Source organism: Mustela putorius, unplaced genomic scaffold (assembly GCF_011764305.1).
Source record: "Mustela putorius furo isolate JIRA1106 unplaced genomic scaffold, ASM1176430v1.1 tig00000813_pilon_pilon_pilon, whole genome shotgun sequence".
Lineage (NCBI taxonomy): Eukaryota > Metazoa > Chordata > Mammalia > Carnivora > Mustelidae > Mustela > Mustela putorius.
In genome coordinates this window covers 305,594-331,481 of record NW_025421485.1, presented here as the reverse complement: position 1 = coordinate 331,481, position 25,888 = coordinate 305,594, and the positions used below count along the sequence as shown (strand labels likewise).

Below are 25,888 nucleotides of genomic sequence, written 5' to 3'. Positions count from 1 at the left end.
TTCTGCAGCAAGTTTGTAAGGTCTCATCAGAACGTGCTAATTGGCGACCTAACAAGGACATCCCCGTGGACGGTTCACACACTTGTGCACACTTCTCTGGGGCCAGACCTTGATTATGCTAATTCGGACACTCAGCAGAACTTGTCTGCATCCTGCAAACAGCCCCCAAACTGATCTTCCTGACTCATCTTGTTACCCTGCCATTCATCTCCATGCGATTGGCAGCGCCCTCTCTCTAAGCACAAATCTGATTGTGTTACTTCCTTTTCCACTGCTCCCCAGTGCCTGCAGGATATAACACAACCAGATACATGCACTGGGCACAGAAGAACCAGGCCTCTGGCCTCTGCTCATCGCCTCTGCTCCCTGTCTTCCTCCCTCTCCAGAGAACCTACATTCCCCCCTAGACCCTGTGCTTCTCTAAAGGAGCCCTGCTCTTGATTGCCTCAGGGCCCTTGCACATGCATCTCCTTTTGCTTCCAATTATAATGACAACTAATATTTTTTAATGCTTTGCAGGTCATAGTGATGAGAGCTTTTCATGTATTAGCACATTTTGATTTTTACAACAACCATATGAGGTAGGAACAGTTGTTCTCTCAACTTCAGAGATAAAGAAAGAATCTTAGGGATTTAGAAACTTGCTCAAGCCCACAGTGGCAGAGTAGGGTCTGGAATCCAATTCCACGTGACCTTTAAGCACTAGTTTTGGCACGTGCCTCCCTGGAATTCCCTTTGAAGTATGAGTTTGGAAACCAGGGTGTTCAGAAGGAGCACGCTGACTCCTCCTATTCTTTGACCCCACTCTGGTAAAACAAAATCCCCTCCCCCGCGTGAGATCTACCTCTCTGCTCACGCTCCACGCTGTGCTACTACGTCACAGTGCTTATCAACCTGGACCCTGACTGCACGCTTTCTCCCTTACCTCTCTCAAGGTCAGGTCTTGGGCAGGCTGTTTTATACCTTACTGTATCCCCCGCACTTAGCACAGTTCCTGGCCCACAGTTAACACTAAAACATAGTAAGCCATCCTTAACTGCTCTGTCCAGTGGTTCCAAAGCATCAATTAGTCTAAAGCAAAATAAGAAAAATAAAGGTTATGTCATGAGCCTTGCCAAAAACTAAAGCTATTCAAACATTTTTATATAGCAGTGTTTTAATTTATTTTAAAAAGCAAGGGTGAGCGTTACATCCTAAATCCCCAAAGTTTATTTGGAAATTTTACTGGTTTATGAAATTCAAAAATCTCGGAACTGCTAACCTGGTCAGTTACTTGCCCGGACTCGGGAACAGAGCTCCAGGGGGAGCCTGGTCTCTGTTCTCAGGCCAGTGCCTCTCCGTGGATCCTGTTACCAGCCTTTATCCAAAGTCTGACCTTCTCACTACAACAGTGCTCCAAGATTTGCCCAGCAGAATGGAGAAGAGCAGGCCATCTCCAACTCTATAAGTGTTTCTGGGACTATCTGTGAATTTAGGAGGGCTAGTAAGACAATCTACCTTTCAACCTGAAAAAAATACCTCTCGACTAAAATAAAGATACACTGCTTAAACAAAATAAGCACCTGATTTGCTGGGCGGAGAGGGGGATAGGCCCCAATGGAATGAAATAGCTCAGCTTATAAATTCCGGGAGCTGGAATTTGCTAAACTAGGTTAGCGATTTCAGATAAGTGGGCTGGGCTGGACTTTCCTTCTCCATCTGCCACTTGTGTACCGGAGTCGTAAGGTTGTCTGTTGTGTTGCCGAATGGGTTGCCAAGAATCCAACAGATGAGTTCATTCTGAGATGAAGGAGGAAAACTGAAGTAGAGTGAGTCTATTAAAGCACTTTCATCTGACAATAAAAATGAGTTAATGGCTAAAATGTGTTTTCAAAATGTTTTAACACTACAAGTAATGGCACTCAAATGGGAATATGCTTTGAATATTCTCATTGATCATTAATACCATGGTGTCCCTCAAAAGGGCTTGGCATTCCCCGTGGAATTCAAACTGCTAGAGTCCAGTCATAAGACAATCCGTGGGAATTCTTCAAAAAAAATAAAATATATATATATATATATATATATATAGAGAGAGAGAGAGAGAGAGAGAGAGAGACCATTATGGAACAGAACGATAAAGTGCAGGTTTAAAATAGCCCTTTCAATATGTGAGCTCAGTTTTCTAAAATAAACTATTAACCTCATCATAGCTAATTTCCCCATAAACATCAATATTAAAGCAGCAAAAGGCCTCCAAGAAACGAGGGCAAAATCCGATTCTTTTTTAAAGAGTGCAAGTCAAACTGTCCCTCAATTTCAGATGTTTGTGAAGATGGAAACCATCCGACTGGGCTTCACTCTGGACCAGCCCACCGCTGAGAAGTCCTTAGTGAATTTGTTCCCTTCTACTTGTGAAATCAAGAACACAGCATGGTGATGAGCAAATGGGTTGGTGAACCTGCCCCTCCCCGACGAGGAGGGCCGACAGTCTCAGCCCACCCAGGCCAGGTCTGCCTAATTTCAAAGGGAAAGTGACCCCTGGTGGAACCAGCAACGGCTAGTCTTAGAAATGTCTTTTGTCTGGTGGCTAATTTATTCGACTTCTCTGGGATGGCTTCAGTTTAGAAACCAAAAGAAACACCAAGAAGTTACTTAAAATTTGGGCTGTCCAGATCCTCAATGATTTAAACACTGTCCATCCTCTTGGGTTATAAATCTCCTTTTTCCAGAATTCCCTCTCGGGTAAGCAGCTCGACAAGCAACCAGCCCCCCTTCCGCTCAGGGACGAGCTGCGGAGAGGTCCTGCTGGACGTGCTCAGGGTCAAACCCGCCTCCCCGACTCTGCTTCCCGGTCTCTGCTCCTCTCCCCTCCCTCAGCGTTCCTTCTGAAGCCTCCACCTCCATCTAACCTTCAGATGTCCGTCTCCGCCCGTCTCTCCTCACACCTTTCCCGCCCTCCCAGGGGACACCCTCCAGACTCCCAGTTTTTGCCTGAAAGACTTCCGACGACTTTCCCAACCCTCGCCCCAAACTCGCCCTTCCTCCTCACCTCCAGGCGCGCAAATCTAAGTGAATTTCCTGAAAGCCCCGGGATTTGGGTTTGGGTTTTAATACCTGCCGCCAATATCCCTCCCTTCCCTTAATCAGCAAAAGGCATCGTCATTCAAGCAATGGTATGAGCCAGAAACCCGAGTGTCACCTGAGATTTCTGTGCCCACGACACTCTCCACTCCCCCGACCCGTTCTCTGTCCCAGACTGTCCACGTCACTGTCACATCTCCCCGAGACCCGCCCCTCTCCATGCCTCCTGCTTGCCGCAGTATCTCCTTATCGCCTCCAGTCCCCACCCCCACCCCCACCCCCTCACCCCCACTGATGCAGCCCCAGATACCCTGAGCACCTCAGATCACGGACTCGTCGCCGAGCTTGTCACAGGAAATGCCACATGCAAAATAGATGCTGATGGGTTAAATCTCTTTCGTGTCTGTTACCTTATAATATAACATTAAAAAAAAAAGGGGGGATTTTCTTCTTGTCTCTGCCTGTTTTCATTCCATGGGCAGCTGTGTCGCACAACATTGGTGCTTGAAGTTTCTCTGCCTCCACGGTTCCCTGTCAGCATGTGAAATATGTCCTAGCAGGTTGATACGGACTGGGGGCGCTACTGGAAGAAATTCTTCTGGGAAGTGAAAGCCGCCTGGAGAATCCCACCCACCCCAGGGCTGTGGGATGACTTCATGTGTAAGTCTAGATTTTCAGATGTCCAGGTTTCTTAAACTGGGGCCCATCTGTATACCGAAGGAGATTTGGAATTGGCATGTCAAAGCATGATCTACTTCCCAGATCAAATTTATTTGGGGGGGCCGTGCGGTTGGAAAGTAAGAAATTAGGTAAGTGTCAAAAAGACCAACAAAAGGCATTTGGTGTACTAAAAACCTGAAGAATTTGAAGCCAAGGGAGGTTGTCATGCCGCATTCCATCTCAAGCATGAAGGGCACTGAAGGGCCTGAAAACCTCCCTTGAAACCTCACAGACAGGAGTGGTTCTGCTTTGGTTTCCAGTTTCTGAAGCCAGCCATTGGCTTGATTTCAAAGTATTGTCCCTAGCAGACCAAATAAACATTTTTTAATGATTTTTAAAAATTTATTTATTCATCAGAAAGAGAGAGAGAGGGAGTGCTCGCAAGCACAGGGAGAAGCAGGCAGAGAGAGAAGCAGGCTCCCCACTGAGGAAGGAACACTCTGCGGGGCTCCATCCCAGGACCCGAAGACAGATGTTCAACGGAGCCACCCAGGTGTCCCTAAACTAACATTTCCAAATAAATCCCTGGCTTGAACCCCCAAGCAAGTGATGAGGACCATCAGCCTAGGCAGGGACGGGAGGGTTTGCTGAGCACCAGGAGACGCGGCATCCAAGCCAGGTGCTTCCTGCGGCAGACTCCATGGCTGCGTGGGACATGGGGTTAGCTGGGGAGAAGGAAGGTGCGTTTTAGCATCCATGCTTTCCAAGCTGGCTGTCAAATTAAGAGAAGTACAGCTTTTTAAAACATGCTACTGAGGGCCATACCATCTGAGCCAGAGCTCCCTTTCCAGTTTCAGCTCTTTGAACACTATGTACTTGGGTGGCACCAGAATATGGACAGTGCCAACAGCTCTGGACTCCTTCTTGTTGTCTTCCCACCCCCACCCCCACCCCTTGCTTATGTTACTCTGGTTGCCTGGACCGCCCTTCCTCTCTCTTCTGCCTGCAGATGTTCTGTCTGTCTTTCAAGATCCAAATCAAATAGCCTGTCCTCCCAGGAACCTCCTACCTGACTCCCTGGCTAAATAAGCCACCCTCCTTGCTGTGAGTTCTTTCAAGCGCTGGGTCTTCTTCATTCTCAGAATGTCACCCGTTTCAATCCACCCTCCCTCCTCCTCCCCACGGGGCACCAAACGCAGGGCCCGCACAGCACACAGCCCCCTTCCCTTAGGTCTGCTGACACAGATCGGAAGAATGAGACGAGCAGTCACGGCATAGGAACAGCACTGAGATGTCAGCTGGGAATCCACTCCACAGAGAAAATAGTCATGGGTACAGGGAAGAGGTCAAAGAAAAAGAAGCATTTCCCAAAATAGAAATATCTCTGGGTGCCTGCCTCTTTTGTTTTACGATCGCAGATGACTTCAAGAATCTGATGGATGTCAGCCTTCTCGGGGAAATGCACACATCCACTGACCCACTTTATTATTATTATTATTATTATTGCATGTAATTCCAGGAGGTACTATAAACACACCGAAGCCTGGCAATGGAAATTCCTCACCTACTTTAAAATCACCGATTTCAGTGTATAGGACAAGGCAGGCATCTTCACGTGTGTGGATCGTGGACCACACTGGAAAGTAAAGAGTCATTTGGTGGGAATGCCATGTGTTCTGGACACCTTGGGCAAGTCCTTCTACCCTTCTGAATGGGAGTTTTCCTCATCTGTAAAATGCCAATCATAACACTTCCTTTGCCAGGTTGCTATTGAGGAAATGAAGTTAATGCTGATTAGGGGGATTAGGTAGCTGGAGGGGTATCCGGCCGGCCGCCAGCCCCTGACAAGAGATACTGGGTTCCTGCACCTCCTGTCGTGCAGACCAGAAACTGCAGCCACAACGCAAACAAGTCATTTCCCTTTGAGCAATAAATACGGCGCTGCTGTTTCTGGGCAAGAAGAAAGCCCACTCAGATCACCGCCTCCATGAGGACGTGAAGCCGGGTGCTGCACGGCTGCTGCGCGCTCCCGGCCTGGCTATTAATCACACAAGAGCCCATTTATGACAAATACAGGTCCCTCCCTTTGCATGACAAGGCGTATGGGTCCACAGAGCCCCATTATCCAAAAAAAACAGAGCATTGTGGGCGACGCAGGCGAAGCCGAGTGCACACACACAAGCGGACATTGTAAGGCTGTTTGCACAACCCCGCAGTGCTCCTCGAGGATTTCCTGCCAAGGCGACATTTAGATCTCACAGTCTGCAGCAGACGTTCGCTCATTCAACATGGCTTCGGGCAGTGGGCTGGAGAAGCCCGGGCGCGTGGCCCCCTCTGCTGGCCATCTCGGGAACTGCATGCCAGGGATGCTTGGCTGATGGTGCTCTCCAGATCCCAGCCTCTCCCCCCTTTCCCTTCTAAGTCTTGCAGTGCAACAGGCAGGAGCTTGGGGAGTCTGGAGAGCCTAGTTCAGACCTCTACGGTACCCTCTGTTAGCTTCAGACCTTGGACAAGTCAGATCCTACTCTCCTAGATAGAGTCCACTCTATTCTCCTAGATGGGAGTCCACAGCACTCATTTGCCTGTGGCCTGGTCTACCCTAGAGGACAGCAGGGCAGGGGGAGCCTGCCCATGGCCAGTCTTGTCTCCGGGAGGGTGGGTGTTGTCCTTTGACCTCTGGGACTAGGAAAGGAAATCAACAAGCGCCTCCTGGTAATGTCGTTGCTCTAAACTGTAGCTGGCATTTAGAGCAGAAGCATGACTCTGTCTTGTGTCTCATCTCTGATGCTTTTTTCAAATTGCACCCCCCCCCGCTTGCTTTACATCATACACCCTGTCGGCAGAGGCGGCCGTCCTTGAACTCCTTCAGCTGAACTGTGATCTGCTTCCTGACTGTGGCTCTGCAAAGCAATGGCAACACGCAGTTGGGTTGAATCCCAGCTCGGCCAGCGTATGAGCTGGGTGGTCTTAATCAATGTTGCTTAACAACATTTATAACCTCCCTGAGTCAGAGTTTCGATATGAGTAAAACAGAGATTATTCCAACCTCTTCAAGGGTGGCTGTTGGAAATAATGAGACAGCCATAGCTAAGCAGCCAGATGCATGAACGGTAGCGGCCATAACTCACTACTACTCTTGTTCTTTTTATTGTTCCAACCACTGTTTTTAGTTCTGTCCTCCCTAGTTCTGTCCTCTGGGCCATGATGAAGAATTCCATTTTCCGCACAGTGATGGATATCCGTGAGGGTTTTCCATACCATCTTAGAGATGGAGGCGGACGGCTTTCAAATTCTTATCTGTCGCTTTGATCCTCTTGTTTGAACTCCCGACTTGTATCTAATCGACGACTTGACTCTAATAAACAGCTGAAACTGAATAGACCCAACATTACACTGGCCCTGCTCCAGTCTTCCCCAGCTCAGCCAGGGACAATTCAGATGCTCAGTCCAGACACTCAGTCCGAAAAGGCTGGTGTTATCCTAGACGTCTCTCCTTCTCTCATACCCCATAACCAGGCTAACAAATCCCATCAGCTATACTTTGAAGATGTACCTTGAATCCAATTGCGTCTCACACCCATCATCACCAGTGCGCTAGACCAAGCCACAAGCCATCACCTCTTGCCCAGAGTATCAGAGTCGCCCCTTAAAAAGATTTCCCAGCTTTGCTCTTGCCCGCTCTCAATCATTTGGTTAATTGCCTGTCTGGCAGCTGTAATGATGTTTTAAAGTTGCATCGTGTCACTCTGCTTAAATCCTTTTAGCAGTGTCCTATTTTACTTGGAGTAAGGTTAAAGATCCTTATCATAGTCCACAAGTACCTCTGTGATGGTATCTCAATGTGGTTCATCTCCTGCAACCTCCTCTCATTCACTCTGCTTCAGCCACCTCTGCCTCCTCACCTTTTCATTTTTGAACTTACCACATGCCTTTCTGCCACAGGACCTTTGCACTTGCTAGTCCTTCTACCCCAAATGCTTTCCTCTAATACATCTACATGGTTTTCCTCTAGGCCTCTATTCAGGGTTAATTTTTCAGTGGAACCCAACCTAACCACGCAGTCTAAAATAGTATTTCACCTCACCTCACCACCAACCTCCCCCCAACCCTAGTCACTGTCTTTATTTTTCCTTTAAATCTCTATTACCATTGATATATGTGCCTTCAACTCCTAGACTAGGGCCTGACACATAGTAGGAACGCCACACATGGTCATTCATTCATGAACAGAACTCCCATGAGCCCATGGAGCTTCTCTTTCAACAAAAGCTATGTTTTTTCCTCCATATCCCTGAGGAAGAGAGGCTGTCAGGTCATTTGCATAAGAATGAGGGAGAAGTGGTCACTGCAGGGGATGGGGAAATGCTGGCCAGTGAGCATGGTCCTAATGAGGAACTGCTGTAAAACAGAAGCTGTAAAACAGAAAGTATTTTGGAGGGGAGGGGAGGGAGGGAGAGAAGGTCAGAAGACTCAGCTGAGGACTGATGATACAGGAACTCTGCAACCAGAGAGTGGGAGTAAGGACATTCCTGGGCAGACATGCAGCCTGACACCTTGGATAGATCCGATGGTTATCGTGTCACCCAAGGCCTGAAGGACACAGGACATGCCATTGACCATAATGCCTCTGTAATGCCACCAAGTGCACAGAGAGCCATAGGCTCTGCATCCTAATCTCATTTAGGCACTCATTTGCTGCAGAATCTTGGAGAAAGTCATTTCCCGGCTCTGAGCCTCATCCTTATCATCTGTTGCCCGCAAGGACTGGCCCAATGTACTGAGAAGTCCGCCCTGTCCGAGCGTCCTAGGATTTTACACAGTAAAAATGTGCAACAATTTCCAAATATGCATCCAGGCAACCTAAAGTCAGATCACGAGCTGAGTTAATTAGAATGGGGGATGCACTTTCCATGTCACTCACAGCATTCCACACCGACAGCACTTTCTGCAAAAGCTGCCCTGGTCTTACCCCTCAAAGCCATTTGGGTTTCATGTTCTTTGGCAAGGACAGTGGCGACAGAACGCCAGCACTTTCAAATGTCCCATGCTGTACGTGAATTGACCACTACTGCCATCAGGGAGTGCTAGAGAGTTAGCCTGTGAAAAACAGCAATGATTCCGGAATCTGGCGGAATTCCGATACGACTCCATGGTCTGAAGCCCTTGAGCACGTTGTCATGAAACGCGTGGGGGTGCAAACTACAAATGATTTTCATAGCTACAACAAAGTGGCCTCAAAGTAGCGCTATGCAGCCATGCTCAGACAGCCTGGTTTCGTCTCTCCTGTGTCTCCAAAGATCTAATAGAACATTCTCTTATTCGACCCCTTTCCTTTGGAATTTGAGAAGAAACTGAAGATCTGCCATGTCCCAGCCTGAGAAGCCCAAATCAGCTCTCGTCGCAACTGTAATAATAGTACAATTGTGACATCAGAGCCCTATGTTGGGGATAATTTGCAAACACCAAAGCTTTGTCTTTTGGCTTTCATATTTCAAAAAAACAAAACAAAACAAAACAAAAAAACAAAACACCACGTGATGACAAAGAAGTGATCTTAACACAGATCCCAAGGCTTTGGAAGTCTAGTTACATTGCCCAAGAAATGGCAGCATTTCATTGGAATAAGTAATAAGCTTTTCCAAAATTTCTAGGAAGTACTATTTTAGCCAAAGATTTTGTTTAGTTGGCAATACTCTACTGGTTCTGTTGGGTTACCTATCAATTTATATTCAATATAATTAAGCTGATGCCCCATTGCCAAAGATTTCTAACACCACTGCTCACCCATGCCACTTGCTCCTGAGTTTAAATGACCTCTTCCTTCCGAGGACCCTAATATCCTCAATACCTAGCCAAGTCCTTCAGAGAGTAAGAAAGTTGGTGAATGGTCTAAGGAAGAAGTACATGAACATTTGCTTATTTTAGAGACCCATGCTCAGTAAGACTCCATCGCTGCAAAGCACAGTTCAGTGAGGGCAAGAAGCCATGTTCAAAGCCCACCATAAAGAATGGGATGTTCTAGGGAGGGCTGTGGTTTGTGTTCTGGAAAAGGGGAGCAGGAGGAGAGGTGGGTTGGAATAAACTAGAAAGTTCTCATGTAGAAGGAAGCGTTGGAGTCTGGAGGAAGAAGCTCTCAGTGGACATCTGGCTACTGGTGAGACCAAGGAGCTGGATGGAAGCCAAGCCCAGGTCCCTCATTGTTGAAATCACACACTCTTGGCGAGATTGGGCATAAGGGATCTTGGGAGTGACAACTGTCACATGCTCAGCTTTGCGATCCCTGGGCAGACCCCAGTCTTCTGTTCATGATGAAGTAGTGGGACTGGTTTTGCTACAAGCATTTACTCCTGTTCTCAAGGTACTTCTCTGCCAAGTAGACTTCCATCCTCCACTGGTCAGGGGCCTGTCCTGGGTGGGGGCCATATCCCTTGCCCTCGGCTTCTCATCAGACCCCAGGAGCCCTCACACGCCACCCCTGCACATTCTAGTCATTCCTGCTTACCTGTCTGCCTCTCTTCCTAGAAGGTGAAAACCTCCAGGACAGGAGCCAAGACTTATGCTTGAATCCACAGCAGGCCGCTCGGGGAATACGTGTTCGCTAATAAATGAAAAAAAAAAAAAAATGAGTGGAGACGTGATGGCATGAATGCCAAAATCGGTATCCAAGGTCTCCCGAGTCCCGGCCGTTTACTTAGAAAGAGAAAAAGGGAAGGAAAGAGGATCGGCAGGCAGGAGAGGGAGAGAGGGGGAGAGCGAGGGAGAGGAGAAAGGACGGAAGAAGGGAAGAAAGGAGAGAAGTGATGTTTCCCCGTTTCACCTAGTTTCATAAAGATATAACTAGTTCCTGGCCCAGGGAGACGCAGACAGGGATCTCATGCTATGCTTGAAAATTGAAAGAAAGAAAACTTGAGTCATCCGAAAGGCGAACTACAGCCTCCGGGATGCCCCAGTGGACTGAAGCCAGGCGGCAGGCTCTGAGATAGCCTGGGACTCGTTCGCCTCAAGAGGAGCCTGGGACCGGCCCCGCCTCGGGCCCTGCCAATGGGCTGCAGCGGCCCAGCTCGGAGAAGCCCAAGGTCAGGGACAGAAATGACAAAATAACATGTCTCAGGGCTGTAATTCCCATCTGTGGAGGCCTCTTTGTTTTTTAAAGATTTAATGTATTTATTTATTTTGAGAGAGAGAGAGAGAGGGAGAGCGTGGGGGAGCTGGGGGAGGGGCAGAGGGAGAGAGAATCGTAAGCAGACTCTCTGCTCTGCGTGGAGCCCGACATGGGGCTGGACCTCAGGACCCTAAGATCATGACGTGAGCCAAGATCGACAGCCAGACGCTCACTGACTGAGCCACGCAGGCGCCCCCATGGAAGCCTCCTTGACTCAAAATTCTTGCCCATTGAGAATGCACCCCCCCCCCCCCGCAGGTGGGTTGGCAGGAGGAGTCCCGGCTCAGGGGACGAGGGGCCGCTTTGGTCACCTTTCCTACCACAGGTCACCGCCCACACAGAGGGCTCTGAAACTGAAATCCTGGGGGCTCCAAAGACCACTTGGGCCATCCCCTGCTTCCGCAAATCCTCATGGTCAGATGACCACAGTCACAGTCAATGATCAGTCAGTGATACTCCCGCGTTCCATGCTGTTTTAAGCTTGCCCACAAATTATCTCATTTGATTCTCACGACGCCCTTCAAAAGCAGGTACCTTGTTTAGTTTAAAGAATTGTGAAAGTGGTGTCTTCCTGCTCACACAGAGCTTTTCTTGGAGCTTTTCTTTGGGCAAAAGCAAGAGCCTGCAGTTAACAGGCTCTCCACTAAGAGGCATTCTCGGCCCATGTTAGAATTGCCAGACCAGGTCAGGGTAGGGCCTTTGTACAAAGCCAGAAGTTGTAAAAAGAACAACTCAGCAGGATAGAGTTCAAAGTCCTGGATATTTTCTAAACTTTATTCCTGTCCTCTTCGTAGTAACAAGTGTTCAGATTCGAGGCTGTATGACCCAATGCTTACTTAATACTATAATTTACTTAATTCCCGTTCAAGGTCACTTCCAAAGCACTGATCTTAACCAGACTGCCGACAGGGGAGCCATGGCAATTGGGGGAAATAAAATCAATAGATTCCACCTTTTGGGTAAGTAATCAGCCTCCCCATCTGCTCTCGCTAATTTCCCAAGTCACGTTTTCCTCCAGGGGAAACATGGCTTGTGGCTGAATCACCTTGACTCCAGCTGGAATGCAAGAGAAAGAAAAAAACGGAAGGGGGTGGAGGGGAAGGCTGAAATTCTATCCCAAGCTCATCAAAATGAGTTTCTCTAGTTTACTTTGGCACACCTGAAAAACCCTCTGGAAGTGTAAATTAGGACAGCGGGAGATCCTCCATTAGTGACGGTCCTGTACCCCAGTGTGAGGCTGTTTTTACACCCACGGACAAAGTTGCTCTCACAGAGAGAGGATGCTCTGCAGGAAATCCATAATACACACAGACCCCAGCAAAGTCGCCGAGGGACTTCCCTGTTTGGATGGATCCACCAAGACCACAGTTAAACCAAACAAACAAACTCACCGAGTTTATCTCCAGATTTACGCTCAAGGCCAGCCCCACTCTCGATGACTCAACCACGCGCTATCCCGATTTCAACTTGACCCTGCAGCTGGGGTTCCCAGGCTGGTGTCCCTGGCCGCAAATGACGGTGCTTGAGAGCTCTGCTCTCCATCTGCTCTGGGGCTCGCCGCCCCGCAGACGCTTGATAGGGTTTCGGTTGCATTTTAGTCCCACTTGAAGATGACAAATGTATATGCCAATACGAAGTCTGAGGCTGCCCTGGGGTCGGGACCAGCTGAGAAGCCCGCTAAATGAAAGGACTCCAGTCCTGTGGTGCCCAGTGGAGTGTGGGAAGCACCTGCGAGAGACTGGGGAGACACCAGCTCACCTTCCCCGACCAGCCGGCGGCCTCGGCCATACCCTGGAGAAGTCCCGCCCTAGACTAAGAACTGGAAGTTCCAGCGTCAAATCCCCTTTTCACCCTGTAGCTCACAAGCAAGCTCTTGTTGTAGGACGAAGAAAATCAGAAGTTTCTCCTGTACTGATTTAACATGTATTTTGTTTTATGAGCGTTTCATTTATTGATCCCACTTGGCACACATGGAAGTTCACAGCATCATCGGGGACAGCGTTTGCCGAGCCCTGCTGTGGGCCAGGTCTTGGCCTAAGTGCTCTATACACAGGATCCCGATTCTGGAGCCTGGGACTGGATAGGTGGGAAGGTTTTTATTCTCCCCACTGTGTTCACACTGCCTCCTACTTCCCCCAGCCTCAGTCTATTCACCTAAAAAAAAAGATCAAGCAGAAGCTAGACCAGCTAATCTTACAGATTCCTCTAAAGAGTAAGCTTTTCTTTTTAATTTCTAAAATAGTATTTATTTATTTATTTAAGAGAGAGAGTGAGAGAGGGAGAGCACACAAGCAGGGGTAAGGGCAGAGGGAGAGAGGGAATCTCAAGCAGGGTCCCCTCTGAGCGCAGAGCCTGATGCAGGAATTGATCCCACGATCCTGAGATCATTACCTGAGCCAGAATCAAGAGTCGGATGCTTAACTGACTGAGCCACCCAGGAGCCCCTAAACAGTAAGCTTTTATGAATTTTCGAAGGCAAAACTCTATATAAGCATTCGTTAAAATAGAAAACCCAGGCGTTTTAATGAAATGCTTATTTAAGAAAAAAACAAAAAACAGAAATCAGCTCAGTGTATGCAGCGATACTTAAGCTGGCCCCCCAATATTTGGTCTGTTACTGCCCACGCAGCTGGCACCTCAGAACCGCGCCCAGTGACTCCCCCCGGGGGGTTCAGACCAGCCACTCAGCAGTTCAGCACTGGCCCCGGCAGGACCCGCGAGGGCACAGGCGCACGTGGCCAGCGCCACCTCCCTGCCCTCTGCTGGGCCCTCTGCCAGGGAGCACGTTGGCATGGCGACGCCTGAGCCTGTCTTCCCTGGCTCCCGCCCTTCCCTTTCAGGCTATTATCACTGTGTGAGATCTTGCCCCAGAAGAACAGAGAAGTCCTGAGGGCGAGCTCTGATGTCAGGGGAGAACAAGTGAGTCTTTGTCGGACCTTCAAGGAGAGGAGGCCCGGCCCGGGGCTCATGGTGCACACAGAGGAGCCTGTGCTCTCTCACTGCGGCCCAGCGGGCCCGCTCCAGTCCTGCCTGCGCGGTGGGGCCTCCACGGCACATCCGGAGCCTCTGCTTCCCCCCACCCCGACATGGAGCTGGACGAAGTGGAGGGAAGCCCATCGGGTGCTCTCAGGCTCGCCCATACCAACACCCACAGGCGCTCCCAAGCCATCCCTCTCTCCGGGGCTGTTCCCCCCGTCCTGTTCCCAACGACTCCCTCATCCCTCCATCACCCCAGTGGAGCTCCTTCTCCTCCTCACCACCCGACATCCTGCCTCCATCCCCTCCTGGCCATCACGCCCACTTGGAACCACCCCGGTGGCCTGAGCAGCCTTGGGGCTCAGGGCTCTCTCCGGCTGTCTCCAGCCTCCTCATATGTTCTGATGGCCACACGGTGCCCCACGTCTGAGGCTGAGCTGCTCAACACTGTTGCTGACCTAGGCTCCAAATTGCCTTCCTTTAGGACCAGATCTGCACTCGGAAGACGCTTAATAAGCAGCTCTTCAGTGCTAGAAACCACAGTGCATCCCCCAAACTTACTTTTAATATAATATTCAACAAAGGCTTCAGATCAAAATAAAACCAGCTAACATGTGCTTACCATGTGCTGGGCACCACCCGGAACAGACACCTAGACTAGCTCCTCGAACCAGCACGATAACCCTGAATGGCAGGTGCCGTCGACTTTCTCCCTCTACAGACAAGGAAACTGCTGGAGGCGAGATGTGGTCACTGACCGAACTCAGCAACTAGCGGGAAGGCCAAGAGGTTTCTGACCCAGACGGCGTGGCTCCGGTCTGAGCTCCGAACCCTAAAGTGACTCCACGTTCCTGAGCCAAACCTTGTCTGCGGTCCTCGCCCAAGGCACAGTACCACGTCATTCCCCCAAACTCGGACACGTGCCTTTGCAGATGGCATCACATTTCCAGGCTCCAGGAACCCCTTGAGATGGCAGCAGCATGTTGGGTTTCCCTGTTCCCCTTCTCCCTGGAAGGGCCGCACGGTCCGGAGAAGAGCCAGGTGGGGTGCTGGGGGTGAGCTCTGTGGAGGAGACACGTCCCGAGCCTGCTTTCCGTGGTAACAAATCTCTCTTAGATGACTACTTCCCATTTGCAGTCAGATGATTGCAGATCAGATGAAGTCCCCATCCTGGGCCGCCAGGCCGGCAGTTTCCAAGTGCCAGAGAAAGGCAGGCTCACCCTCGGGGCTAAGCCAAGCACCCCAAGCTGATTCTCCTACCTTCCAACAGAGGGGAGGAGCACGGGGCTGCAGGGAGCTGGAAAACCGGAAGAAGGAGCAGAACAGGGGTGGGGGCCGCGCCAGGGCTCAGGGCATCGGGGTGGGGGTGGGGAGGTAGGCCGAGCCCTTTTAGGCTGAGAACCACTTGGGTGTTCGGAGGTCCCGGAGGATGGAGGCCTGTCAGGTGAGGGGTCCAGGTTCTCACCTTCCAGAGGCGCTTCCTGGTGGGGTGAGGCAGACGTGAACCCCACCCCCCCACACACACTGGGGTCCTGCAGGGCTGAGTGCAGACCCAGCATCATTCAAGGACTCTCTCTGGGGTCAAGTTCAGAAATGAAAAACTCTGAACCATCAAGCCCAACTGCCTCGTAGTGACGATGGAGGAGGGAAGCAGTGTCCAAGGTCAAATGGTCAATTAGGACCACAGCCTGGTCTAGAACCCGAGTTAACCCTGATGCCACAGCCGTCCTTTTGGTCCTTCCTTTTCTCTTTCTTCCCCTTCTTTTCAAATTTCACCTTCTGTCTGTTAAGGGCATCCAGAGGAAATGCTTACTTGCCCTGAAAAAGCCAGGGCTGTGGAGTGAAAAGGGCCGGAGAAAGCTCGCGGTGAGGTATTTCCTTAGAGGGAGAAGAGAAGAACTCCATATGCTCTGTCTTCCACTCAGCCTAACCCATCAGGAAGAACACACAGATGTCCCTCAAAGCAAGAGATGAGGAAGCCCCAGCTGATTCTCCTGGCTCTCCAGGAGGAGAAACGGAGATGGGGCGTGCGCCATGTGGCTGCCCGTGTCTCCCGGAGACTCCAAACTGAGCAAACCATCCCTCCCTAAGCTGCTTGCTGTTGAGATGTTTAAGCCTACTAGGAATGAAGGAGTGCCTGGCTGGCTTAGTCAGTATAGTATGCTCCTCCTGATCTTAGGTCATGAGTTTGAGCCCTACATTGAGTGCAGACATTGCTTACAAAAAAAAAAAAAAAAAAAAAAAACCACCCCGGGAGTAAGCCGACTGAAAATGGGACAAGGTTCGTTTCAGAGATGGCTCTGTAAGGAGGGAAGGGTCCCTAGTGCCCACAATGAGAACCTATTGTTTTATCAAGTAGTGAGCTCCCCGTCCCTGGAAGCAAGTAGACAGACGCCTGCTGGGCAAGCTGTAGAGAGTTTGCTGACACCACAGGGATCTGGAGTGGACTCTGTGGTGAGAGGCCACTGCTCTGCCCAGTGCTGCCTTTCAGAGCTCCAGGTGGGAGCCATGTCCAAGGGTGATTCTCTGCTGCTCCTCTCTGTGCCGTCAGAAGGGTGGCACAGCACGCGGAGCAAACAACGGGACAACAGGCAGACAGCCTGACTCCTGACCGCCTCGTCGTTGCGGGCCTTGAACAAGCTGCCCCGTGGTTGAGTCTCCGTGTCCTCTTCTGTCCGTGGACATCCTGGGGTGCGTGTGAACCCCCAGTGCTGGGAAGCACACAGATCGCAGCACACCCAGGGAGCGTGCAGGTCAGCAAGGCCACCTCTACCCCATCCACTCCTCTCCCAGCCGGCTCGTGTGGCTGGAGGGCTTCCGCGCTGGGCTGCTAGGCTAGCATAGGTTCTAAGCAATACACGCCTGAGTGTGTGTGTGTACACACATACCTGTATAGACACAGAGTGTACACATATATACGTGTGTCTGGACACACACACACACATTTACATATATATATATATACACACACACACATATTGTTTCCCCCCTAAGAGGAAGCTAGAGAGACTGACATAGTTCTAAACCTCTCTGGCAGTTTTCATGGGGAAGCAACAGACCTAGTTTTCTGGAAAGCTGAATTTGGCTACCAGAGAGCGCCGGTGGGAGCTACACCATCTTCACCATCACATCAGTGTTCCTGGAAGATGGGGATGGACTCCTCCTCCTCCTCTTTCCACTTCTTTCCGTGGTCCCTGTCAGCCTAGCCCGCTCACTGACACCTCCACGGGGTCAGAGGAGAGAGAGTGACTCAAATTAGTCAATCTGATTATTTTTAGTCACTGTTGGGAACAAGGTGGCAGCCTGAGGAGGCAGCTACTAATGGGTTCTCAAAAGCAGACCGGAGGCATTATCTTCGTGGTGTTCACTGTGGCGATTTCCTCTCCATTCCCGCCACCGATATTCGAATGTTGGCCTGTATTTATACGGTGCCATTCCGTGCTGAGGGTGTCTCTTGCCCAGCTCCCCACTCCTACTCACGCTTCAATGCCCAACTCACTGGGCCCCTCCTGGAAGTCTTCCCTGACTTCCCTGGGCAGAGACCATGCTCCCTTTCTGCACTTTCACAAAACCAAAAACAAAAAGAAAACAAAAATAAAGACAAAATTTATTTATTAATTTATTTATCTGGGGTTGGGGGCACAGGGAGAGAGAGCCTCTTAAGCAGACTCCCTGCTGAGCACAGAGCCTGACACAGGACTTGGTTCTGTGACCCCGAGATCATGACCTGAGATGAAATCAAAGTCAGACAGGCTTAACCAACGGAGCTTCCCCGGCGCTCCTCCCTCTCTGTACTTTGTTCGGGCATGGGGCTCCTGCCCATGATCTGCGTCTGTGACTGCTGGATCCTCAGTCATTGTCACGAATGTGACCTCCTTGGAGGGGTGAGCACGTTTCATTTGTCTTGATGAAGTTTCCAGGCCTAGCATAGCGTCTGTCCCACGCTAGGGACTCCAGCATTCCTTGCCCAGCGACTGTGTCCTTTCCAAAGAGAACATTCTTTTTGTCCCCTTCAACTAGGAGAGGGTTAAGAGATGGCTATTACCTATTTGCTTTCTAACTGGAGGAAAATGTATCAAGACCTAAGTCCCACCATTCCCGCTAGAACAGCACAGGCTTTTGCCAGCCACTCTCCAGTGAGAAACAGGCTCGTGCTCTAACCATGTCCCAGCAACGTGTGCACTCAGGCTGCACACGAACCGGCCAACACTTACCATTCACGAGGACGACAGAAAGGGCCGCGTATGCATCCGCCTAGATGACTACCTCATTCTCTCCATCCGTACGAACCTACTTAACATCCGAGGAAACTCTGATCTTACGATTCTATAAGAAGTGCGTATAAAATAAGCCCTTTAAAAACCAACCGATTTTGATAGATCAGAATAAATTTAGGGTCAATAAAATTAGACCCTTTGCCTCAAGACTCTTTACAGGTCTGAGCTGCCCTCATGTGGACTCAAGGTGGGTGTTCGAGGCCCCCAGCGAGACTTCCATCTTCCCCTTCTGACTGGGACCCTCGGACCTGCCTCACCTCATGCTCCACAGCCACAGTGACTGACAGGTGCAGCGTCTCCAACGGGCAGCCCTGGCTTACCCCTTTCCTTTGCCTGGGAACTCCCAGCCCCTTCCCTGTCATTGCGCACCCTACCTGCGGCTCACCTGTCTGACTGCTCTTCACTCTGCGACGGAGTGGAGACGGTCCCCTTTGTGTGGGTCAGCAGCCTCTCCTCAGGCTCCCTCATACCCACTCTTATTACAACACAGACAGTGTTGTCTGGTCCCTAGCAGGTCTCCCAGGAAAACTGTCAACCCTTTGAGGGCAGGGAGCCAATCTAGACATCATCTGTAGCCACTGTCTACACCGACACTCACGCAGAAGAAGCACTCAAATCTTTGCTGAACGAGCTGGTCCCCTCTCTATCCCGAAGGCAAGACTTGGTAACACACGATGTGAATGCACTCCAAGAAACCGGGTAGAAGTGACCTGTGGGAGGTTCCGATGGGAAATGCCCACTCTAGCAAACTGGTTCCACAGGGACCGATTTAGAACAGTGCCTCACTTTGGCCTAACTTGTCAGTGCAACTTTTGCAAGCAGCCTGACCGGGGGCTGGATCACGGGCTCCTAGGGCAGGGCCGCATCTCATTCATTCGTTCTGGAGTCTGCGTACCGAATGCCCAATATGGGTTTTTGACTGGATGCCTTATAATCTATGGGATGAGACCATCTATCCCTTCTTCGACTTTAGGATGCTTCAGGAATGGGGAGATGATCTGGGGACGGGAGAAGGATCTCTGGAAAGGCCAGCCAGACCATAAAGCCCAAGACCTTACAGGTGCATATGAGGCCCTACGCGATCTGATTGATTTCTCTACCTTCACCTCCTTCCCCTGTCCCCTCATGCCTCTTGCTCCAGTCCTACTGGCTGCTTGCCATCCCTTAAAGCCCAAGCACATTCCCCCCTCAGGGCCTTTGTTCCTTCCATCCTCACTCCCTCACTCTGTTTGGGTCCTACTCCAATAATGCCTAAGCAGGGACGCCTTTCCTGGATCCTGTTCCCGCTTAACCCACTTTCCATCTCTCTGGTTTGGCTTTATTTACTTATGTTTTCCTGATTTATTTTTTTTCCATAACATTTAACACTGCCTGATATAGTGTACATATGTTTACTTGTGGACCATTGCACGATCCCACGAGAATGCAAGCCCCATGAGAACTACGGTTTGTTCTGTGCTGTAGCCCTAAGACCAAGAATGTCACCTGCCATGTTCTTCACGCTCCCAACACCCGTGAAATGGATGGCTGGGTGAATGAGTGCCTAAAACTTCTAGACACATAAGGCACAATGTTCTAATAGAACCCGATGGGGGACCAAAGCTATATTTAAGTAGTTCTAAATGAGATTGGGGAAGATAAGGAGCCTTTTTTTTTTTTTTTTTTTTTTTTTTTTAAGAAATTATTATCTTCTTTGATTCTGATCACAAGGGTACAACATAGGGCATATGGTCCCCATCTTACTGGTGGGGAGACAGAACCCCACCAATTTAAGGTGATTTCAGCAAAATCATGGAACTAATAAATAGCACAACTGAGGTTTGAAATCAGGTCTGATTCCAAAAGCTCTTCTCTTTCCTCTACTTTATACTGTAGCCTGGTGGCCACCCTAGAAAAAGGAACCACAAGAGGAAGAAAGGAAGGGAGCCCCAGATAATCCTATCCCCCTCAAAGAGTGAGCATGTGGTGTCAGGAACAAGTCTAGGATAAAATGATCCTGGGAACTGGGACTGGAAACCACCCGAGAAATCCAGTCTTACCTTCTCTGCTGAGCTCAGCTGTATGAAATGCTTCTGCTTTTAGTTCTCAAGGGAACTCAAGACATCTAGATGTGAGGAAGAGCGTTAGGACAGAGGACAGCAGAAGGGAAGCCCAGCAACTGGACGGAGATGAACAGGTACAAAGCCACCTCAGGGTGTTGGCATCTCCTTTGTGATTCCTGATCCTGTCAGGGTGGGTGCCGTAGGCCAGCTTAAGGAAATGTGCTAGAACACCAGCACCTGGGGCGCTGAGCCCCTCAGTAGATCTTTAGTCATCTGGGAGGGGTGTCGGCTCATGTCCGGTCCAAGTTCAATGAAGAAGTTCACGGAGGTGTGGCCCGGCCCTTGCAGATAAGAAGTATCCATAGTGAACGGGGAGGGGATGACAGAAGAGGGAGGGAGGAAGAGCAAAGAACCCATGTGTTGGAGGTAAGGCGACCTACCGCTGGAGCAGTGCGGTTGTCTTGGATGCTAACTGCACAAATGGAAAATGCCTCAAAAGATGTTATAGCGAGTGTGACGCAAGCCAGACCTCTTGCCCGAGACCTAAATCTTGTCCTGGGTTTGCTAATGAAGGCCATCTCCTGCTCACCTAAATCTGCGTGGCTGGGATAGACAGAATGGATCCTGGAGCATTCTTCCTCCCCAATGAATTCTGCATGGGACAGTATCCTAGAACTACAGTTCCAGTCTGCTCTCTGCTGCCTACGGTTCTAAGCTATTCTAGTTCATGCCTCACATTCTCCAGACCAGGATAAAAACAGCTCCCACTCAGAAGGCAGGTGTAGAACCCAGGCACCTTTAACCACTTCAAAACTATATCTTTGGGTTTTTTTGTTTGTTTGTCTTGTTTTGTTTTTCCTCCTTTTATGTGTATGTGGTGTTAGGAGGCATGACTTTTTTTTTTTTTTTTAATTTAAATTCAATCTGCCAACTTTCAGTATATTATTAGAGGAAGCACAACTTCTAATCAAAGATGACGAATCTGGTGAAATGACCTCCCCTCACGCTTGCTAGTGTTCTGGAAGCACACCTACCCCGCATCCTCTCCACCAGCTGTGCTGCTTATCCCTGTGCTGTGTGCTGGAACCCGAGTCATTTTTTTCTTACCTAGAGCTCTCTCTTGTGATTCAGGTTCACCCGTCCAGGCTGATGGGACAAAGCAGCTGGCAAGTCTGGGCTCCCAAACCAGGGCTATGGCCCCCTAGAGTCCTGTCGTTTCTCCGTAGTCAAGTGAGTGTTAATCTGTTAAAGGGAATGCAAGTCATGTTACTTTGAGAGGCCATTTCCTGTTCTCTTCTAGAAAGAATACATGTGTTAAGGAGAGCAGAGAGAATACCAGAATTACAGATGACCAGGCCTACAAGAAAGTGATGCAATCGCCACTTGTGCAATGCTTTCGTCTTGTAGTTTGGGAAACTGAGGCTTAGAAGCAAAGAGCCTCATTCAAGGACTCGGCCACTTGGAGAATTCAAATTGGAATAGGCCTCTGAGTCGCTGGCCTTCGGAATTTTTTAAAAAGTAGCTCCGTGGTCAGGCTGACTTCTCAAACCAGTGGTCAGCGACCCTGGTTGGGAAGTCTTTTTTTTTTTTTAAACAGATTTTCAAAAAGGGAGGTGGGACTTTTTCCAGATTGCTGTTTTTTTTTTTTTTATAGTTTTGCCCCTGGGAGCTAAATGAGTGAAGCAGGCCTGTGTTTGGGATTGCTCTATTTCCCATCAGAAAAAATATTATTGTGGAACATTGGGCCCCAGGAGCACGGTAGTGGGTGGACTTTGTTTTTCAATGATTTGTGCCCAGCCAGTCACTGTCTCTGTCTCTCTGTCTTTCTCTTTCTCCTTGTTTCAGGAAAACACAGTAACAGATATGGACCCTCCTCCCAGGGGTGTCATTTATTATGTGATTTTTCCAGCTACTATATAGTTGAACAGTCACTCCTCTGTGCGGAAAACCAAAACCCAGGAGGGGATCTCACATTTATTAAGCAAATAAGATCTTCCAGGCCTACCATATGAATCTGACAGATACATTTTCCCGATCTGTCCTCAAAAGTCCCCATGAGGTACCGGTAACTCCATTTTTCCAAAAGCCTAGGGAACTCAGTTTCAGAGAACCAGAATGATCTAGAGAAGCATAAAGAGAAGAGAGTGCAGACCCAGAAATGGACTCCTATCTAACTCCCACATCACTGTTTTGTCCATCTGAACTAGACTTCAGTTACTTGGCCAAAACACTAGCAGTTGTCTTATTTTTCCAGTGTTTTAGCTTGAATGCAGGAGAAAGTTCTTTGGAAACTATGACTTGTTGCAAGGACATGAAGCAATACTCTTGTTGGGTTCTCTCTGACAGGGGCCTCTAAAGGCCAGGCTTCCTGCTGTGCTCCCAGCAGAGGCTCCAGTGTCCCAGAGAAGCTGGGCCCGTCCCTGGCTCCCAGCAGTGAGAGAGGGCCCATCAGGAAATCATGATTATCTACGCTCTGCGCTTTGTTCCTGTTCTCAGACAACAAGGGACGGGGCTGGAGAGCCGGGCTAGGGGGTGGAGAAAGAGGAAGAAAAAACAGGAAGTGAAGTGGGGAGGAGAAGGAAGGAAATGAAACGGAAAACACAGGGACTCTGAAAAGTCCTTGGCCTGATGAGAAAGTGAATCCTGAGCCTGCCTTTGGGAGGCCAGCCCTGCCCTTCGGGAACCCCGGTCGCAGAGGTAAAGGGGGAGAGAAGCTTGTCTCTGGATTTGGGGTTGTGTTCGTAAAGTCCCAGCACAGAGCACAGCCTGAGGAAAAGGGAGCCCTGACACGGGGGCTGTTTCCTGTGCACGTGGGTGTAGGCAGCGAAGAAGGTGAATTTCTGAACTAGGATCCGGGGTCAGATGGCATCTCTCACCTTTTGCCGGGTGTACCACAGAAGGACCTGAAAACAAGAGAGAAGAGGTTGAAGTCATCAGGTATCAGGGTCACGGTCCCGCCCCCACCACTTTCTCTCCCAAACACTCTCAGAATTATAATCCATTTTCTGTGTATATGATAGGAACTTGATTCTCCCCCCTGAGGTCCAGCCAGAATCCCACTTTCTTCCACCACAAAACTAAGAGGGCCAGGCCGGTAAAATGCTAGGTCATTGCCAGACTGTGACTCTCTGGTACTTCCAGAATGTTCCCCGACCCATGGTGTCCTCTCAAAAGAGCCCCAACTCCCACTATACATCACGAAGGACATGGTCACCTGGTTAAGCTAACAACCACATGAATAGATAACCCTAAGCGTAACCTGATCCTTCCACAGGGCTAATACTGTTAGCACTCCCCAGCGTCCTGATGGGGACCGGGAAGGGGACAGTAACGAGGAGCCCTCTGACAGGCAAGCCTAGTCCCACCCATGCTAGCAGTTCCCAAACTCATTGTGCATCTGGAGAAGCTGACAGCAAGTACAATTCCATCCTGGAGTGGCGGTCAAAGCTTCTGGAGAGTTTCGATGTCACCATCCTGGCTCTGGTCCACGGACCAGCATTTGGGTCACTTATGATCTTATCCAGCCGCCAGCACAGCCCACCTCCTGCCTCCGACTGATGCGGTAACAGAGGCCCTCTCAGGGAAGGGCTCGCTTGGAGGATCTGCCCTCAACTCAGTGAGTTACTCCCCCGGCATCTAGACAGAGAGCAACGCGAAGTAAGCCCATCTCCGAGAGGAGTCCAAGCTTTTGAAGTGACGGCTAATGGCTTCCTGTTTGAGTCACCCTTAGGCCAGATGTCCCTCAGAGAGCGCAGAGGTCAGCAGGGAAGGACACTTAACAACGCCCGTCTCGGGTCCCCACAAGCAGCACAACCTCACACAATCCCAGTGCTGAGTGACTTCTGTCCCCTGCCATGAGGACTGTCGCCGGGGCTGCGGCCACGCCCCCTGCTCCACCCGAGACCGTCAGGGACCCTCGCGTCTGTACCTCCCTCATTCTGGGTCATTTTCTAGAAGGGTCATTGCTCCCATTTTGAAACTGGGGACACTGAATCCAGAGACATGAAAGGACTAATCCAGGGTCACACCACAGAACCCAGACGATGAGAGGCATCTCCTGACCTCCTGTCTACAACGTGTGTCTTTTTCTCCACGTTATGTGTCGCTGCCCTGTTCAGTGGAGGTGCAGAGAGCTCAGAACGGCGGTGTGCCTTCCACTTTTGAAAGGCTCCAGAAGTGAAAGGGCAGCGCAGGGCACACCAAAGAGAAGGCAGAGCCTGGTGAGAAGGCCCCGCATGGGTGGCTTGCTCCCGAGAGTCCCCACGAACCAGCAGCAGAGGCTAGACTGGGGCCAGGACACCCTGCAGCCTCAGCCCCACGGCACCAAGAACACCCGGGGACATGAAAAAAACGGGAGCGGGCAGGATTTTATGATACAAATCGCCCCCATTCAGCAGGTATCCTCTGGGCATCAGGCATTGTTAAGCTTAGTGACCCCTGATACCTCCCAACAACCACACGAGAGACGTTTCCCTCTTGCCCCCTTTCACAGATAAGGACACTGACGTGGTCCTCCAAGGGACTCAGCTTTTGGGTGGTAGGTAGAGCCAAGATTTCAACTCAGGCAGTCCAGGTGGACTTCCTGCTCTCAACCACTAGGGAATCCTCCCTTTCAGAGCAGTCACATTCAAAGAAAAAGAAGAAAGAAAGAAAGGGCGAGGCATACAGAAAAGCAAATTAATGGAAAGAACCAGGGAATTAAAGTAAGGACTCTGGGAACAGAGGACACCTTCATTCAAGAGGCACAGGAAGGCTCCCCAGGCGGAGAACACTGAGAGATGCCCCACAGGCCCACCCTGGAATCTGGACCCGCCCCTTCTTGGGTGCCCCCCCCCCCCAGTAAGTGATGTTCCGGCCTTGGTGTTTATACAGCGTTGTTCACGGGAAGAGGAAGTAGGTTGGGCCGAGGAGCGCCGTCCTTGGGGTGGGTGGAAGGGGCGATGATGTCTTGGGAACCCATCTTCCATGTCAAAGAGGGATGGCCCCACCAGGCAGGAGCCCGAGGGAGCCTCTGTCCAAAGTCCTCGCCTGGGACAGCACACACATTCCCAGGGACACTAGGTTCTGGGGATGCTACTCACTTTTAGTCTCATGAAGACCCCGGGCGCAGGCCGGGACAAAGATCACCCATCACCATGTCACAGATGGAGGGACTAAAGCCACAATAATAACGGTCATGAAATAATAATAATAACAAGAATAACAATAGTGGCAATGCCATCCGTTGGTAGCTTATCATGTATCAAGAAATAAGCACTTGCTTGACATGGGTTATCACATAATGACACCAACCGTTGAGTCTCTATGATTATCCCCATTGGATAGTTGAGATAAGCTAAGTAATTTCCTCAAGGTCAAAAAGCCAGCAAGTTATGAGAAAGGATCTAAACCACTCTCTATTTGACATTTTGGCCCATGATTTCACCTCGAAGGCATGTGTGTTACAGGACAGGGACATGCCTCAGTCACAGGGTACAGCCACGCTCGCACACAGTCAGCCTCGGAGCCATTAGAGCACACAGATATAGGCTTTTCTTCAAATAGATCATCGACACTGCATCTCTGCTGAGTGTACATATAAGATGACACGCAATTAGGGTGACCACGTGATTTATCAGCCAAACCCAGATCCTTCTCAGAGTGAAAAGGAGGTATTAATGATGCCTCTGGGACAACAGACAGAGAGCAGGAGTGGCCTGGGCCCACAA

General features: G+C 50.0%; 1 protein-coding gene across 2 annotated transcripts in view; it reads right to left on the bottom strand.

Moving 5' to 3' along the window:
• Positions 1–25,888, bottom strand: part of CYRIA (CYFIP related Rac1 interactor A) — a 105,025-nt gene that overhangs the window by 38,091 nt on the left and 41,046 nt on the right. Inside the window, exons 2-4 of one of the 2 annotated variants that reach the window (XM_045084856.1) lie at positions 23,057–23,083; positions 21,288–21,422; positions 10,226–10,321 (exon numbers count right to left, since the gene is read on the bottom strand). The gene's annotated coding sequence lies outside the window, so the exon portion shown is untranslated. The remainder of the gene's footprint in view (positions 1–10,225; positions 10,322–21,287; positions 21,423–23,056; positions 23,084–25,888) is intronic. The other variant, XM_045084857.1, reaches the window with a different exon arrangement.